Consider the following 15214-nt stretch of genomic DNA (forward strand, 5'->3'; position numbering starts at 1 on the left):
GTGTCACTAAGCCCCCCACCCCACCCCAAAGAGCTGGACAAAGGAGCTCTGCTGGGCTCTTCCTGCCTGCCCCGGGATCTTTGTGTCCTGTGTCTCTGAGATCTCAGTCCCGTCACCAACTTGCTCTGTGACTTTGCAAAAGTCGTTTAGTTTCTCTGAGCCTTGATTTTCTTATTTTTAAAATGGAGTGCCTCGAGAATCAAAGGAAATAGAGGGAATGTCTTCCCTCTTTCCTTAGCTACAGCTCAGGTGCTCTCCACCCTGGGGGCCCAGAAGAATTACCTGGGAGTTTTAAGAACATTTTAATGTCGCCCTGCGGGTCTTCTAGTCGCTTTCTGACTCAGTGGATCTTGAATGAGACTGGGGCATTGGCTACTTTTTTTTAAGGCTCCCCAGGTGATTCGTGGGTTGAGTAGGGGCTAAGAACCACTGTGAGCTGCTTGGCCAACAACAGGGCCCCTCTGTCCTGGCTGTTGCCACTCTGTCTGGCTTCACTCCAACTCCCACCCCAAAACCCTGCCTCTTAGAGGCTGCTAAACATCTTGCAGTTTCCCAGAGGGATCTCTTTCCCTTCCTTGCTCTCTCTTTCCCCCCTTCCTTTCCCTCTCTCTCTCCCTTTCTCTCTTCCTCTCTATCCTTCCCCTCTCCCTCTCTTTCTCCCTCCCTCTCTCTTTCTCCTCCTCTCCCTCTCTCTTTTTTTCTTTCTCCCTCCGTCTCTCTTTCCCTTTCTCCCTCCCTGTCTCTTACCCTTCCTCCTCCTCCTCTCTCTCTCCCTCTCCCCTTTCTCCCTCGCTCTCTCTCTCCCTTTCTCTCTTCCTCTCTACCCCTCTTCTCTCTCTCTCCCCCTTTCTCTGTCCCCCTCCCTGCTCTTTTTCCTTTCCTCCCCCTCTTTCCCTTTCTTTCTCTCTCTCTCTCTCTCTCTCTCTGGTTTCCCTGCCTTTCTATGTCACCCTGTTCTCCCCGCCCAGACTGCTGTCCTCACCCGCCTTGGTCTAGGATCTCCTCCATCTCCTCTAGACTTAGCTGAGCCCTCTCATCCTGGGAGCCTCGCCTGGACCCTGTGTCTGGGGTTGGCCCCCTCCCCGCTCCTCCATTCCACCTGCTGCCACCTTGAGGCTTCTCTCTGTGTCTCCTAATTGTCAATGTCTCACTGCCCTGGAGGCCCCTACCTGGCTCAGAGCCTGGCATATGGTGGGAGTTCTGAGTTTGCCCGTCCTGCCTTCCTTCCCTCCCTCTCCTTCAGCCCCCTTGGTCTCTTTCAGCAGCGTTCTCAAGTTTTAGCAAGCATCAGAGTCACCTGGAAGCCCTGTCAAAACACACATTGCTGGGCCCCACCCTCAGGGTTTCCTATTCAGTGCAGGGGACAGGTAGATGATTTGCCATTCTACTAATTTCCCAGATGATAATGACCCTACTCTGAGAGCCACTGCTTTAGAGCAGGGTGTTTTAACCTGGGCACTATGGACATGCTGGGCTGGGTAATTCCTCATTGTGTGCCCTGTGCACTGTAGGATGCTGGGCAGCATCCCTGGCCTGTACCCACCAGATGCCAGTAGTAACCCTCCTCCAGATGCGACAACCAGAAATGTCACCAAACCTGGCCAGATGTCCCCTACCGGGGGCTAAATCACTCCGACATTGAGAACTGCTGCTCTAGAACTCTTTGTCCCGGGGGTGGAGTGGACTCTGTGGGGACTTGGCAGGGCCAAGTTCTAAATTACTGTCCTCAAGCCCAATCAGGCCAGCCACCTGTTTTTATAAATAAGGGCTCACTGGAACGCACAGCCCCGCCCATTCATTGTCATCTTTCTACTGCTTTCTTGCTACAAGGGTGGAACTGAGTAGTTGCGATAGAGGCCATCTGGTCTGCAAAGTCTGAGATATTCATTCTCTGGCTCTTTTCAGAAAATGTCTGCTGACCCCTTTTCAGACCCTGAAGGGGTCTGGTAGAATGTGATGTGGTAGAAGGACCCGGGCAGGCACGCCCACCCACTGTCTTCCATCCAAAGGAAGGGTAGTCCTTCAGGCTGAAGCTAAATAAATGGGAGTCTTCTATCCCCAGGAGTTTCCTATGTGTGTTGGGAAGGCGCTTGCGGGTGGCATTGGGCCCGGCAGCCTGGGGCCAGGCTGGGATTTTCCACCACTGCCCGGTTCACGGCCATGTGGTCACCTCCCTTTGACCAGACCTGGGCTCTGCTTATCTACAGGGTAAACAAGAGCTCTGCACACAGCCCCAAGGAGAAGGAACCAAGGGGGTAGATTCTGAGGCAGACTGGAAGTGTGTATGGCATTTGGGTCTGATATGTCAAGGGGAAGACTGGGGAAGAGGGACGCTGGGCCGGTCCGTTCATTCATTCGACGTTTATGGAGCATCTGCTGAATCCAAGGCACCGTATAACAGGCACAGTGAACAAGATACTGTTCTTGTCCTCTTGGATTTTCAGAGTTCGGGGGAAACAAGCAAGGAAGGGATGATTACCCTTGGGGAAGCAGAGGGATGACACAGAGGAGGCACTAACCAGTTCTGCTGGTGCAGTTGGAGAGGGCTTTGAAGACAAGGCACTCAATACCTATTTTTGAGCCACGAGTCTACTCTGTTCCCCTCCCTTTAATGGGACAACTTTTAAGCCCCCCAGATTCCTTCCTAAGTGCTCCAGCTATGTATCAGCTCAAGCCTGTGCCCTGATTTTCATACCTCCTTGAGCTAAGCCCTCTGCCCCCATCAAGAAGGCCTCAGCTGGCCCCTCCCCACCCCGTTTCTCTTGTCCAGAGCACGAGGAATGCATGGCAGGCTGTTTGCAGCCACTGAGTAGTCTAGCAGGGGTGCCCCTTGTGGGGCATTGCTCATGCCTGTCCCCTCTGCCTGGTCACTGTCCTCCTCCTGTCTCCTGGCCCATCTCAATCCAAATCCCACCTTGGCTTTTTCACATCCACACAAATGCTCCCTCGTCTGTGAAGGGGGATCATAGATTATAGTTGACTATGGATCACAGTTGTGCATCTGCGTGGCCTCAGAACCATGCAGTATTCATCTCTGTACTCTTTATAGCCAAATTTAGCACCACGGTGCCTCGCTGGAAGTTCACTGACTGAGCGAATGAATAAATGGCATCCTAAGGACTTAAGGGAGATGGCAGTGTTGTCTGGTTCTAATTCTTTACATCTGTCCAGCACTAAATAGTTGCAGGACACTTTGAAACTTGAGCTCATTAATCATCACCCAGAGGCACAAGGTCAACAGAGTGGGCGTTGCTTATCAATTAGGGTTTTTCACTAGTCCGGGCAGTAAGCAAATGGCTTTCTGTCTTTTTTTTTTTTTTTTTTTTGGGTGGTAAGAAAATGGCTTTGGCTAAATTAATCAAAAGGGACAGGTATGGGAAGGGCACGGAGAAGCTCACAGATTTGTGACCTTGACCACTGAAAGAAATTTATTTTACATTTTGCAACTGATTTTACAATACACTTATTTATATAACAGAAGTAAAATTTAGAAGAATCAATACTGACCTGAGGCCAAGTCCGATGGCTCATGCCTGTAATCTAAGCACTTTGGGAGGCTGAGGCGGGAGGATTGCTTGAGCCTAGGAGTTCAAGACCAGCCTGGGCAATATGGTGAAACCCCATCTCTACAAAAAATACAAAAATTAACTGGGTGTGATGGTGTGTACCTGTAATACCAGCTACTGGGGAGGCTGAGGAGGGAGGATCGCTTGGGCTTGGGAGGTCGAGGCTACAGTGAGCTGTGATGGTGACATCCCTCTGCCTGCGTGACGGAGTGAGACTGTCTCAAAACAAACAAATACACACAAAAATGACCTGAGTTTGAGTGTATATTCTGTATCACTTTTAAAAACTGATGGCCAAGGACCCAGTACACTGATTTCATGATCCACAGAGGGTCACAATCTCTGTGTAAAATATTGGTTTAAAGGATAAAGCCAAAGTAGTTTGGAATGATATCAAAGGTTCCTTGGTAACCCAGGCCCCTACCCGCCTCCCAGACTTTACCCATTCTTGCCATTTTAGTTTCTTGTAAGTTTCTGTTTCTTTGAATTCCTTTACGTACCCTATGCTGGATCTCATGCTGGTGCCTTTGCTCACCCCATTCCATCTGCCCAAATTGCCATCTTCCTCTTCACCTCCCCTCCCCACTTTCTTCTTCAAGACTCGGCTTATCTCCTTGGAACAGGTCAGAACCTTTTCTGTACTCTCAGAGGACTCTGAGTCGGGAACCACCTGTCTCAAAGTCATTGATATTCCTAGACCCTGCCATAGGCCTGTTGAGGTGGGTGGTGAATCTGGACATCTACTGAACTAGCCCAGGCGATCTCTTTTTTTTTTTTGAGATAGAGTCTTGCTCTGTCACCCAGGCTGGAGTACAGTGGCACAGTCTAGGCTCACTGCAGCCTCCGCCTCCCAGGCTCAGGCAATTCTCCTGCCTCAGCCTCCCGAGTTGCTGGGATTATAGGTGCCTGCCACGACACCCGGCTAATTTTTGTATTTTTTGTAGAGACATGGTTTCACCGTGTTGGTCAGGCTGGTCTCAAACTCCTGATCTTGTGATCTGCCTGCCTTGGCCTCCCAAAGTGCTAGGATTACAGGTGTGAGCCACCTCTCTCGGCAGTTCAGGTGATCTTATCCACATGCACATTAACATTGGAGACTTACCGGTCCAGAGTGTCCGTTCCTTCACGCCACTGGCTGTGCTATTTATCCACGTATATGCTCTTGTAATGGCTCTTCAGCACCTCACCCCGTCCTATTTTAGAGGAATCCCCTGCCATGTCATCTTTTTTTTTTCACTTTTTAATTTTAAAATTATTACTTATTTGTGTTTGTTGTTGTTGTTATTGTTTTTTGTTTGTTTGTTTGTTTTTTGACATAGTCTTGCTCTGTCACCCAGGCTGCAGTGAAGTGGCAAGATCTCAGCTCACTGCAACCTCTGCCTCCTGGGTTCAAGCAATTCTCCTGCCTCAGCCTCCTGAGTAGCTGGGATTACAGGTGCCCACCACCATGCCTGGCTAGTTTTTGGAGTTTTAGTAGAGACGGGATTTCACCATGTTAGCTAGGCTGGTCTCAAACTCCTGACCTCAGGTGATCCACCTGCCTCGGCCTCCCAAAGTGCTGGGATTATAGGCATGAGCCACCCTACCAGGCCTATTTATGTTTTTTTAGAGACAGAGTCTCACTGTGCCACCCACCGTGCAGTGGTACGGTCATAGCTCACTGCAGCCTTGCACTCTTGAGCCCAAGTGATCCTCCTGCCTCAGCCTTCTGAGTAGCTGGGACCACATGTGTGTGCCACATGGTGATGTGCATCTAACCCTGCCATAGCATCTTGATGAGAGACAAAACCCATTTCTCCATAGAACCTGCAAAATTCTGCTTGCCCAGTTTCCTGGCACAGGGGACATGGGCATGTGGCCTTGTCTCAGTCAAGCAGTCTCACCAACCTGAGACTTTGAATCAGGAGCTGGTGACCCAAAGCAGCAGAGAGGGTGGAGAATGCTTCGGTGGTGGCATCTGTAAGGGTCCAGTTCCCAGAAGCAACTGTGGTGCGGTGAGCCGGGAAGCCCAACACTCACATGGCGGGGAAGGGTGGCTGGTTCTTTGGCATGAGCTTGGCTTAGCCTCCGTATCAGCTTCCCATTCTCAGAATCTGGCTCTCCGGTGTTTGTGGCCATTTGGGGACCCACTTGATATCCTTTCAATTTACTATCTTTCTCCTTAAATTTACCAGAGTGGACTTTCTTTGACATTTACAAGTATGAAAACCCCACAGACACACCAGCACCTACAAATGGTAAATATTTGCTGATACAGGAGCAAATCACCCCAAGGCTCAACGATGCCATTCCAGCTTTCATCTCAGTCTCATTTAAGTCCACCTTTGGTCCCACCCTAAGCACCTGGCAACCCAACTCTTAACCTTGGCTGTTGGCTTTGTCATTCCAGCCAATGACACCTAATGGCAGAGTCACAGCTTGTGTATCTTCTTTAAGGAGAGACCTAGTTAATCCTGTCTGTCCTCAGGATGGCTGTGAGTAAGGGTGTGACAGGTAGGCAGGTTTGTGGAGGGGGTAGGGACCTGCTCCCACTGGAGCAGAGAAAATGGATAAATGGATTTAAGCTTTCAGTATCCCCATGTGAAACTCAGAAATGCAGCAATTAGAACGTTCTGTGGCTTTGACTGGCTAACTAAGTGCATCCAACTGTCCTCTGGGGATAGGGATTCTTGTGGAGAAAACACATTTTCTTCTCACTAATGATCATCTCCCACGTCTAACGGTCCCCAGCCAACCAGCTGAGATCAGTGAATAAGACTTGGAGGTGCATCAGAAAGAGAAGCCAACCAGTGCTGGGGACGCCTCTAAGGCCCCTGCACACTCACTGGCTGCCTCGCTGTTTGAGGGGTGGTGAAATGATAACAGTGGCAGAACAATAACTCCATATCAGGTCCGGCAGAAGGTGAAAAAGCACCCTCAGGTGCAGCCATTGTGGAGAGTCCAGTCAAGGAACTCTTTACCAGGGTGTGGACAGAATGAAGAGAAGCCAATCAAGGGCTTTGAGGAAGCACCGGGGCTGACAGTTACCAGGAGCCAATCCCTACCACTTCCAGGCTCCAGGGGCGAGGAGCTGGAGCTGGAACTGGAATCTGGAAAGGATTGTTGGAGGAGAGGGCTGCCTGGCAGGGGCTGTGGCCTTGAGTGGAGAGGGACACCACTGGAACCAGGCAAGGAGGGAATGGGGAGTAAATACCCTGACCTCTTTCTCCTCCCTCCTGCCTTCAGTTTCCTGTCAGTGCTTCTTACTGGCTGGTTCCGGCCAGCTGCAAGTCCAAAGGAATGGGCACCATCGATGTGGTCCATAAAGGCTAACCGACTGGAGCATGGAGCAGAGAGGAGTGGAGAGTGGATCAGGAGGGGCAAATAGAGAAAATCCACACAACAGCATAGAGAAAGCTTCCTATGAGCTGTTACGAGCACAGTGTGTATGGAAATTCATGTGATTCTGGGAAGAAGCCTGAAGACTAGTATTATTCCCATTTTAAGGATTGGGAAAAGTGAGGCACAGAGAGGTTAAATAAGTTACCCAAAGTAAGTGTGAGCATAGCTGCCATTCAGACCCAGGCAGTCTGGATCCAGACAGTGTTCTTAATCACTGTGTTCAGCTGCCCAATAAGGTAGTCACGAGCTACACATACAGGTGCTTAAATATATATCATTAACATGAAAAACAGCAAAATATTCACCAAGTTCCATGAGCTATATTCAAGTACTCACTGGCTGCATGTGGTTAGTGGCTGCCCTGTGGGATAGCACAGACGTAGAACATGTCCACCCTCCCAGAGAGTTCAGAAGTTGGACAGTTCTGCACCAGGCCTGGACACCTGACCTGGATCCTGTCAACCCTTGAATTCTCTGTAAAACGCACTCACCCACACTCCTATCAGTAGTTGTGGTGTTCTTAGAGTGGAAAGGACAGGGGTCAGTCTGATTGGAAGATTTTCAAGACATTTCATTGGCCTCCTGATGGCTGCCAGATAATGTAGCCTCATATAAAACTGAGATCGTTTTCTGTTTTTGTTTTTGTTTGGGACGGAGTCTCCCTCATTCGTCCAGGCTGGAGTGCAGGGGTGTGATCTCTGCTCACTACAACCTCCGCCTCCCAGGTTCAAGCGATTCTCCTGCCTCAGCCTCCTGAGTAGCTGGGATTACAGGCGCCTGCCACTACACCATCTATTTTTGTGTGTGTGTGTGTGTGTGTATTTTTAGTAGAGATGGGGTTTTACCTTGTCAGCCAGGCTGATCTTGAACTACTGGCCTCAAGTGATCCGCCTGCCTCGGCCTCCCAAAATGCTGAGATTACAGGCGTGAGCCACAGCGCCCAGGACTGAGATAGTTTTATATGGGCCATGACCTTTCTCACACTCTAAAATTCCTTTCCTATTCTGTCCTTTCCTATCACAATATCAAGGACATCCCATAATAAGCAAAAGCATTTCTATCGAAGGAGACAGAAAAAGTGACTGGCACATTTGGCCATCTCGTCCCCACCCCATTTTGGAGATATTTGTCCTTAGGGCTTAGGGAATGCTGGCATCCTTCCATCTGCTCCCATGAGAAATTCTCTGTTGGGTTTAAGCAATCCCAAATATATCACATTGACATGAATATATCATCTCCTCAATGTCCAACATTAGCGGACAAGATGAATGCTGAAGATGATATAAATCCTACCTCTCATGTAGGCTAGAGATAAAATCTGCCTCTGTCGGACTGTGGGGACATAGCGAAAAGGAACATGGGTTAATATCGGATGACCTTCCCTGCAGATACAGAGATGCAGGGTCTGTCTTAGCAATCTATAAAATCACTTTATGGAAGTAAGTGCTAATTTTGTATTTTTAGTAGAGACGGGGTTTTTCCATGTTGGTCAGGCTGGTCTTGAACTCCCGACCTCAGGTGATCTGCCCACCTCAGCCTCCCAAAGTGCTGGAATTACAGGTGTGAGCAACCGTGTCTGGCCAGGATTTACCTTTATGGATGTAGCATTATTAATGCACCAGGTGGCCTCCTGCTGTGCTAAGCAGTCTTGATGATACATTTTGAACATGTTCATGATTTTTTTCTGATAAATTTATAGAAGCGAAATGTTTTTGTTAAAATATATGCCCATTTTAACCCCAAACCCCAAGAGGAAGCAAAAAGTTATCTCTGAACCACCGACAAGTCAACCTCCCAGCAAAAATGAATGCTAGCTTTTATATATACATTCTCTCTCACGTGTGATCTGTGTGTACCTTTCCACACATATTATTGTGCTGTGTAGAATCCATGTTAAGTGTCTCTGTGAACATTTCTGCATCTCATTGTATTGCAAATAATCATCACAAATAACTTCACTGTTGCTTTTTATGCCAAAAACTCTGTGCACTTCGCATATTATCTCAATTCTCACGACAGTAACAGTAAGATAGGAACCGTTGCTATTCCTATTTCACAGACGGACAGAGTATACTGCTTAGGGTCACACAGCCAATTTAGTGGCAGAAGTAGCATGATAGCTGGATCTGTTTGACTCCAAACTCATGCTCTTCCCGCAATTACGCTATGCTATAGCAGAGTTTTGCAAGCCCTTTTTGGCTCTGGAATGCATCAAGGGAGCTTTTCCAGAAGCCTGATAGGTGAAATAGACAAAAGTTGAGCTGGATTGGTTGAAATGCGAGTGCAAAGCTGCCAGTCTCAAGTGCTCTTGTGCCCTGGCACCCTCCCACCAGACACAGCCACTGAAACACCTCAGGGAGCCACCTGGACTCCGAAAAGGCCAGTTTGCAAAACACTGTCTACACATCCCTTTAACAGACTGTGTAGGATTTACCTATTTTTTGGAGATGGAGTTTCGCTCTTGTTGCCCAGGCTGGAGTACAATGGCGCGATCTCAGCTCACCACAACCTCCGCCTCCCGGGTTCACACGTTCCGTGGAGTCCCAGACACGAGCAACTAATGCCGCTGCTGTCCGCTCAGTTCTGAGAAAGGGATGAAGTGCAACCTGGATTCTTGTGGATCATTGCAATGGCAAAGCTTCTGGGAATCCAGGAACCAAGAGAGGGGTCCAGCAGCAAACACCTGGCCAGAGCTTTGTGTCAATTACTTTTTAAACGTTTACCACAAACCTATGAGATAAGTAATTTTATTATCCTCGTTTTACAGGTGAGGGAGCTGAGGCACAGCAGTTACCACATGCCCAGTGTCACTGAGCTAGTACGTGGCAGAGTTTGGATTCTAGAATCCGGCGCTTTACCACCTAGTCATGCTGCCTCCCCATGCTTCTTGCCCCTGCTCCCCAGCAGCTCAGCTGAAGGGCTCCCCCGCAAGGCCACTCCCACCTCCAAGTTTGTTCCCATAGCCCCTGTCAGTGAGGACACCAAGTCCTGCACTTTGAGCTTGAGGCCTCTGCTATGGGCAGCACTGGGTGGATGCTGGGGAGAAGGGGCTGAGGTTTCATCTGTGGTTTATGCTGAAAACAGCTGCTGTGTGGGCCACCAGTATGCAAAAGTAGCTTTCTAATCGAGCACACTTTCAAAGGGTCTGATACTTCCCTGTATCTGGGAACTGTCCCCAAGGAGCTCAGACGGCAGCCTGGCTGGCTTCATGATCTTGGGAAATGTATTGAACCTCTCCATGCCTTAGCTGGCGTTGGGAGGAGATTCAATTACGTGGGAAGGAATGAACCTGCACCCTGCAGGGCCTGCCTCTTAATCAGCAGCTGGAAAAAGCAAGCACCTAAGAAACAGGAAGGCCACCCTGGCCGGGAGCTCATTAACCTAATCCTGTTAGTCTCCTCAGCTCCTGTGGGGTTACTGCAGAGGGGAAACTTCTGGAACAGAAAGCTCCTTGTCCAGGGACGCTGCATCTGGGTGAGCTGCTCCTTGGATATGGTGCAAGTGTGGCCAGGGCGTGGTGGGAATGGAGCAGAAGTTTTCAGGACTGAATCTGGACGGACCAGTGTGACAGCTGTATACTCAGCTGGTACCAGTTTCCCTCTCTGCAGAAGTCCCCCACAACAGCACCTTTCTCAATACCATACCTGGCCTCATCAGGGCTCTGATGCAAGGCACTGTACATGCAGAATATATTGTTTCATCCTCACAGCAGTTCTGTATCTTCCACATTTTATAGGCTGAGGAAATAGGCTCAGAGTAGTCAAGTAGCTTTCCCAAAGGCACACAGCAGCAGAACGGGATTGGAACCCAATTTGGGCTATCTCCAAGCCCCACACTTTTGGAATAACTGTGGAGGTATCAGGATGCTTCTGTTATATGTCAGGGAAGCTAGAGGCTCAAAGCCCTCCCTTCCTATCCATAGGAAAGGAGAGACCCCTTAGTACTGATTGCTTTGGTGGGACTCTGGCACCCCGCAGTGATAGCCTATAGGAAAAAATGGAGTATCCGAATATTGGTCTCTCGGGAACCTGGATTTGTGGGGTGGTTTGAGGCAGTAGCTGCCCCTTCACGTGTGCACCCAGGCCCCTGCCAGACAGGTGATCACATCGCCCACTCCTTGTGGCAGATTATATTTTCCAGAAAGTATCTGCAACAATAGTTCCCGTCCCACATGTGCTTCTAGAGCCTAGTCACTCTCTCAGTTTAAAGGTGGAGTTTATTTCCCTTCCCCTTTAGACTTCCTCAATGGATAGACTATGGCAAGAAAGAGATCATGTGACTTCCAAGACACATCCTAAAAGGCAACACAGTTTCCACGTGGCTCTTTCTATTTTGAGCCACTTACCTTTGGAACACCAGCCGCCATGTTGTAAGGAAGCCCAGGTGACATGGAGAAGCATCTGTGAGTGCTCTGACAGGCACGGCAGCTTGAATCTCAGCCCTCAGCCAGTATCAACCACCAGATGGGTGAGAGAGAGAGCCTTCAGATGACTTCAGGCCTCAGCCTGCAAGCTGTCCCAGCTGATGCTGAGTGAGCACAGACAGCCTATCCCTGCTGAGCCCTGTCCAATCTGCAGATTTCTGAGCAAAATAAATGATGTTATTGTTTAAAGCCACTGAGTTTTGGCATAGTTTGTTATGCAGCCATAGTAACTGGAGCATGCTGAACTCACTGCTTCCAAGACAGCCCATTATGCTCTCACACAGGGCTGCCTACCCAGGTTGTGGCTCAGCACAGGCTCTGGGCTCACCTGGTCCAGAGCTAAGGGCTGTGTTAGCCTGAAGGGGTGCCTTTTTGTAAGTGGTCTTGCCCAGAGAGCACCATTTCCTTTTTCCTGCAGGGGCAGGGCATGGGCTAGCTGCCTTCCTGCCTCCCTACTCACAGATATTAAGTTTCTAGAACATGGTGGTTGTTGTTTTTGTTTTGTTTCTGTTTTTGTTTTTAGAGCCAGGATCTTGCTTTGTTGCCCAGGCTGGAGTGTGGTGGTGCCATCATAGCCCACTGTCACCTCACACTCCTGGTTTCAAGTGATCCTCCTGCCCCAGTCTCTCGAGTAGCTGGGACTACAGGGATGTGCCTCCACACCTGGCTAATTTACTTTTTATTTTTTGTAGATATGGGGTCTTGCTGTGTTGCCCAGGCTGGTTTTGAACTCCTGGCCTCAAGTGATCCTCCCACCTCGGCCTCCCAAAGTGTTGGGATTACAGGTGTGAGTCACTGCACCCACCCAGAGTGTTTTTCTTAGTGTTAAGTAAAACCTCCACTCTTTAATTTCCATTCACTTGTCCTAATTCTATTGTCTGGGGGTCAAGAATTAATCTGGTTTCTTTCTGGTGTCTGGATGGTCGAAGATGTCACTCATGATCTCCCTGAACTTTCACCTTGTCTGGCTAAGATCTCGCTGTTCTTCTGGCCTTTCCTCTTAGAAAGAAAGCTTCTTAGGCTCGCCACCATCCTGGCCTCCCTTCCTCCTTCGGTACCTTCAATAACTTCCTTTGATCTCTGGCAAAGCCTGGCTCCCAAGTGGGCCCTGTCCCTAGACAGAATCTGGCCTGCATTAGAAACCAGTACTCAGCAGGCTGGTGTTTTCCTAGCTGTCCTGAAAGGTCAGTTTAATCAGGCATTGGAACAGGAGAGGAATAGTCTTTGCTCCTGGGGCCTGTGGCTGGAGACTCCCTGCTGCCCAAAACACACAGTGCCTGGGAGGCCAGGCCAACTAGTCACCACTGCTGCTCTCGGCCACCCCTGCCCACTGCTCTCTGTCCAAGAGTGCGGAGCTAGACCTGTATTTTCCCACAAGGCCACAGCTCTGCAGCAGCGGCAGCAACCATCAACTCTCTCTGGTTTCAAGACAATTTCATCACCTCTAATGTAGACTCTACACCCCTTAGGCAATTCCTCTCCATTCTCCCCATCCCCCAATCCCTGCAACCATGAATCTGTGTTCTGTCTCTATGGATTTGCCTATTCTGGACATTTCACACACTACGTGACCTTTTGTGTCTGGTTTCTATCACTACGAGGTTCATCTACCTCAAAGCATCTGTTTCTTCCCCAGGCCTAGTTAGTCATGCTGGTCCTGGCCAGCAGTTGGTCCCTTCCTCTACGTTCTGGCCAGGGTGACCTTAAAAATTGTCACTGGGTCTGGATGTTGGGGTTCAGCAAATGTGGATCATGGCCAGGAGAACCAGGCCCTGAATCCATCTTTCCATTCTGGTTGAGGAAGATGGATGGGGAGGGATTTTCTGAGCTTGGGTTCTTTCTTCAACCCTTGGTCACTCAGAGCTGGGGTATAGGTGAGGCCCTCTAAGAGAGTGATATGGGGTGAAGCCCTCCCTGGCCTTACGACTCAACCTCCCAGCAGGTGGAACCCAACCTTGGGTACTCCAGCTGGGACAGCAAAGGCCCCTCGCCCCTCTACTCCCCACACGCTTCCTTGCTTTCCAACATCCAAGACGAACTGACCCATCAGAAAAGGAATCAGGGGCCCGGGGGCTGCAGCCAGCTCTGGAGGTGGCTGGGACCCTCCTGGGCAGTGCTGAGGGCTTCGCAGGAAGGAGATGGCTGGAGCCTGCTCAGGCTTTCTGCAGTCTCTGGGTGATCAGAGAGGACACAGAGGGAGGGAGAGTGGGAAGCAGGAGAGAAAAGCGGGCACCACTGGCTGTCACCCCTTTGCCTTCCTCTCAGACATGGACCTCTGCAGAGTTTTTTTCCACCCTTTGTTTTTCTCTCCTTCTCATTTCTCCCTTTGTCTCTGCTTGTCTCCCCCAAGTGGCCCCATCTCACTCAAAGTAAAAGCCAAAGGGCTTGCAAAGCTGAAAAAGCTCGACTGGTCTGCTTCCTCTCCGTCTTCTCGCTGACTTCATCTTCTTACTGTTTCTTGAACACTGCAGGCCAGCTGCCACCGCAGGATCTTTGCCTCTCCTGTCCCCATTCTTTGCCCAGATGTTGGCATACCGCCTCCTAACCACCTTTACTTAGACAACACCTCCTCTGCCACTCGGCCTTGAATTCCAACTCTTCATCTTGCTTTTTCTTGCTTTTTTTCTTAGCATTAATCACTAGCTGGGGTGTGTGTGTGTGTGTGTGTGTGTGTGTGTGTGTACTGTTATTTATCTTATTTTCTGTCTTTCCATTCAACCAGAATGGAACTCCCATAATTGAGTCTGTTTGGTCTGCTACTATGCACCCAGAGCTTGACACATAGTGAGTGCTTGATGAATATTTATTGAATGGATGCATGGATGCCCGACATTCATGCCCAGGGGACCTGCAGCCTTGATGCTGATGCCATCCTAGGCCCAAGTGTGGAGGTAAGCCTGAATATGGACATACGGCTACCTTCCTTAACCCCAGCATCACTGGCTTCAATGCAGGTATAGCCAGAGCCTGCTCCAGCTTGGCCAGGGGTCTGGCCAGACAGGTCTAGGGAGGAAGGCAGGTGTCTGACTGAATTTAACCCAGACTTCGCCAAATACAGAAAACATTGTGTGACTTGCACAGGTGAAACTTGGAGGTCTGTAAATCCAGTTGCTCCAGTTTTCTATGTGGACAACTCGGGGGAGCATTTTCCTGGGCAGCATGTGCTGGTTGACCTGAAATTATTCTGGGTGTTTCATTCCTCTGATCAGATGTAGCAGGGAATAGACTGAGGTTTGGGAGATTTTCCTGAATTCTGATATCTGACAAGTGTGATGAATAGTGTTCAACAAACACGAAGGAGATCCTTTATCGTGGAGTGGGAGAGTAGGAACCTGGGGCACTCCCATTTAGGTTTGAGTGTGGATTATAGGAGGGAGGGTAGTCCTAGTCCAGGAAAGCAGGCTGTGTCCCTAGTGTATTATGAAGTTGTCAGCTGTGTGTATCTATGGCTGTGTATATTTCTCTGTGTGTCTCTGTGTGTTTGTGTGTATGTATGTCCGTGTGTGTGTCTTTGTGTGCATATCTTCGTGTCTCTGTGTGTTGAAGAAATGGGGATCTGAGGGGCGGTTCTGGGCTCTTTGTCCATGGCGTTCGAGATGATCTCTGGTGTGCATGGTGTTTTAGTGGCAATATAGCTTTCTGAGATGTCAGCATAATTGCTTTCTGTTCTTCTGTTTTATTTCTCTAATAGTGGTTTTCAACGCTAGCTGCACATCAGCCCCATCTGGAGAGTTTTATAAAATACTGGTGTGTAGGTATCACAGCACACCAGTTAAATCAGTCACTGGATGTGGGACCAGGGCGCTGGTGTGTTTCTGAAGCTTGAGAGGTGCCTCTAATTGTA

At 49.4% G+C, this 15214-nt stretch overlaps 1 long non-coding RNA gene across 1 annotated transcript in view; it reads left to right on the forward strand.

Moving 5' to 3' along the window:
* The window catches only part of LOC116271014, a 74548-nt gene that overhangs the window by 25158 nt on the left and 34176 nt on the right, over nt 1-15214 (forward strand). The window lies entirely within an intron of this gene.

The sequence above is a fragment of the Papio anubis genome, chromosome 17 (assembly GCF_008728515.1).
Source record: "Papio anubis isolate 15944 chromosome 17, Panubis1.0, whole genome shotgun sequence".
NCBI classification, from domain to species: Eukaryota; Metazoa; Chordata; class Mammalia; order Primates; family Cercopithecidae; genus Papio; species Papio anubis.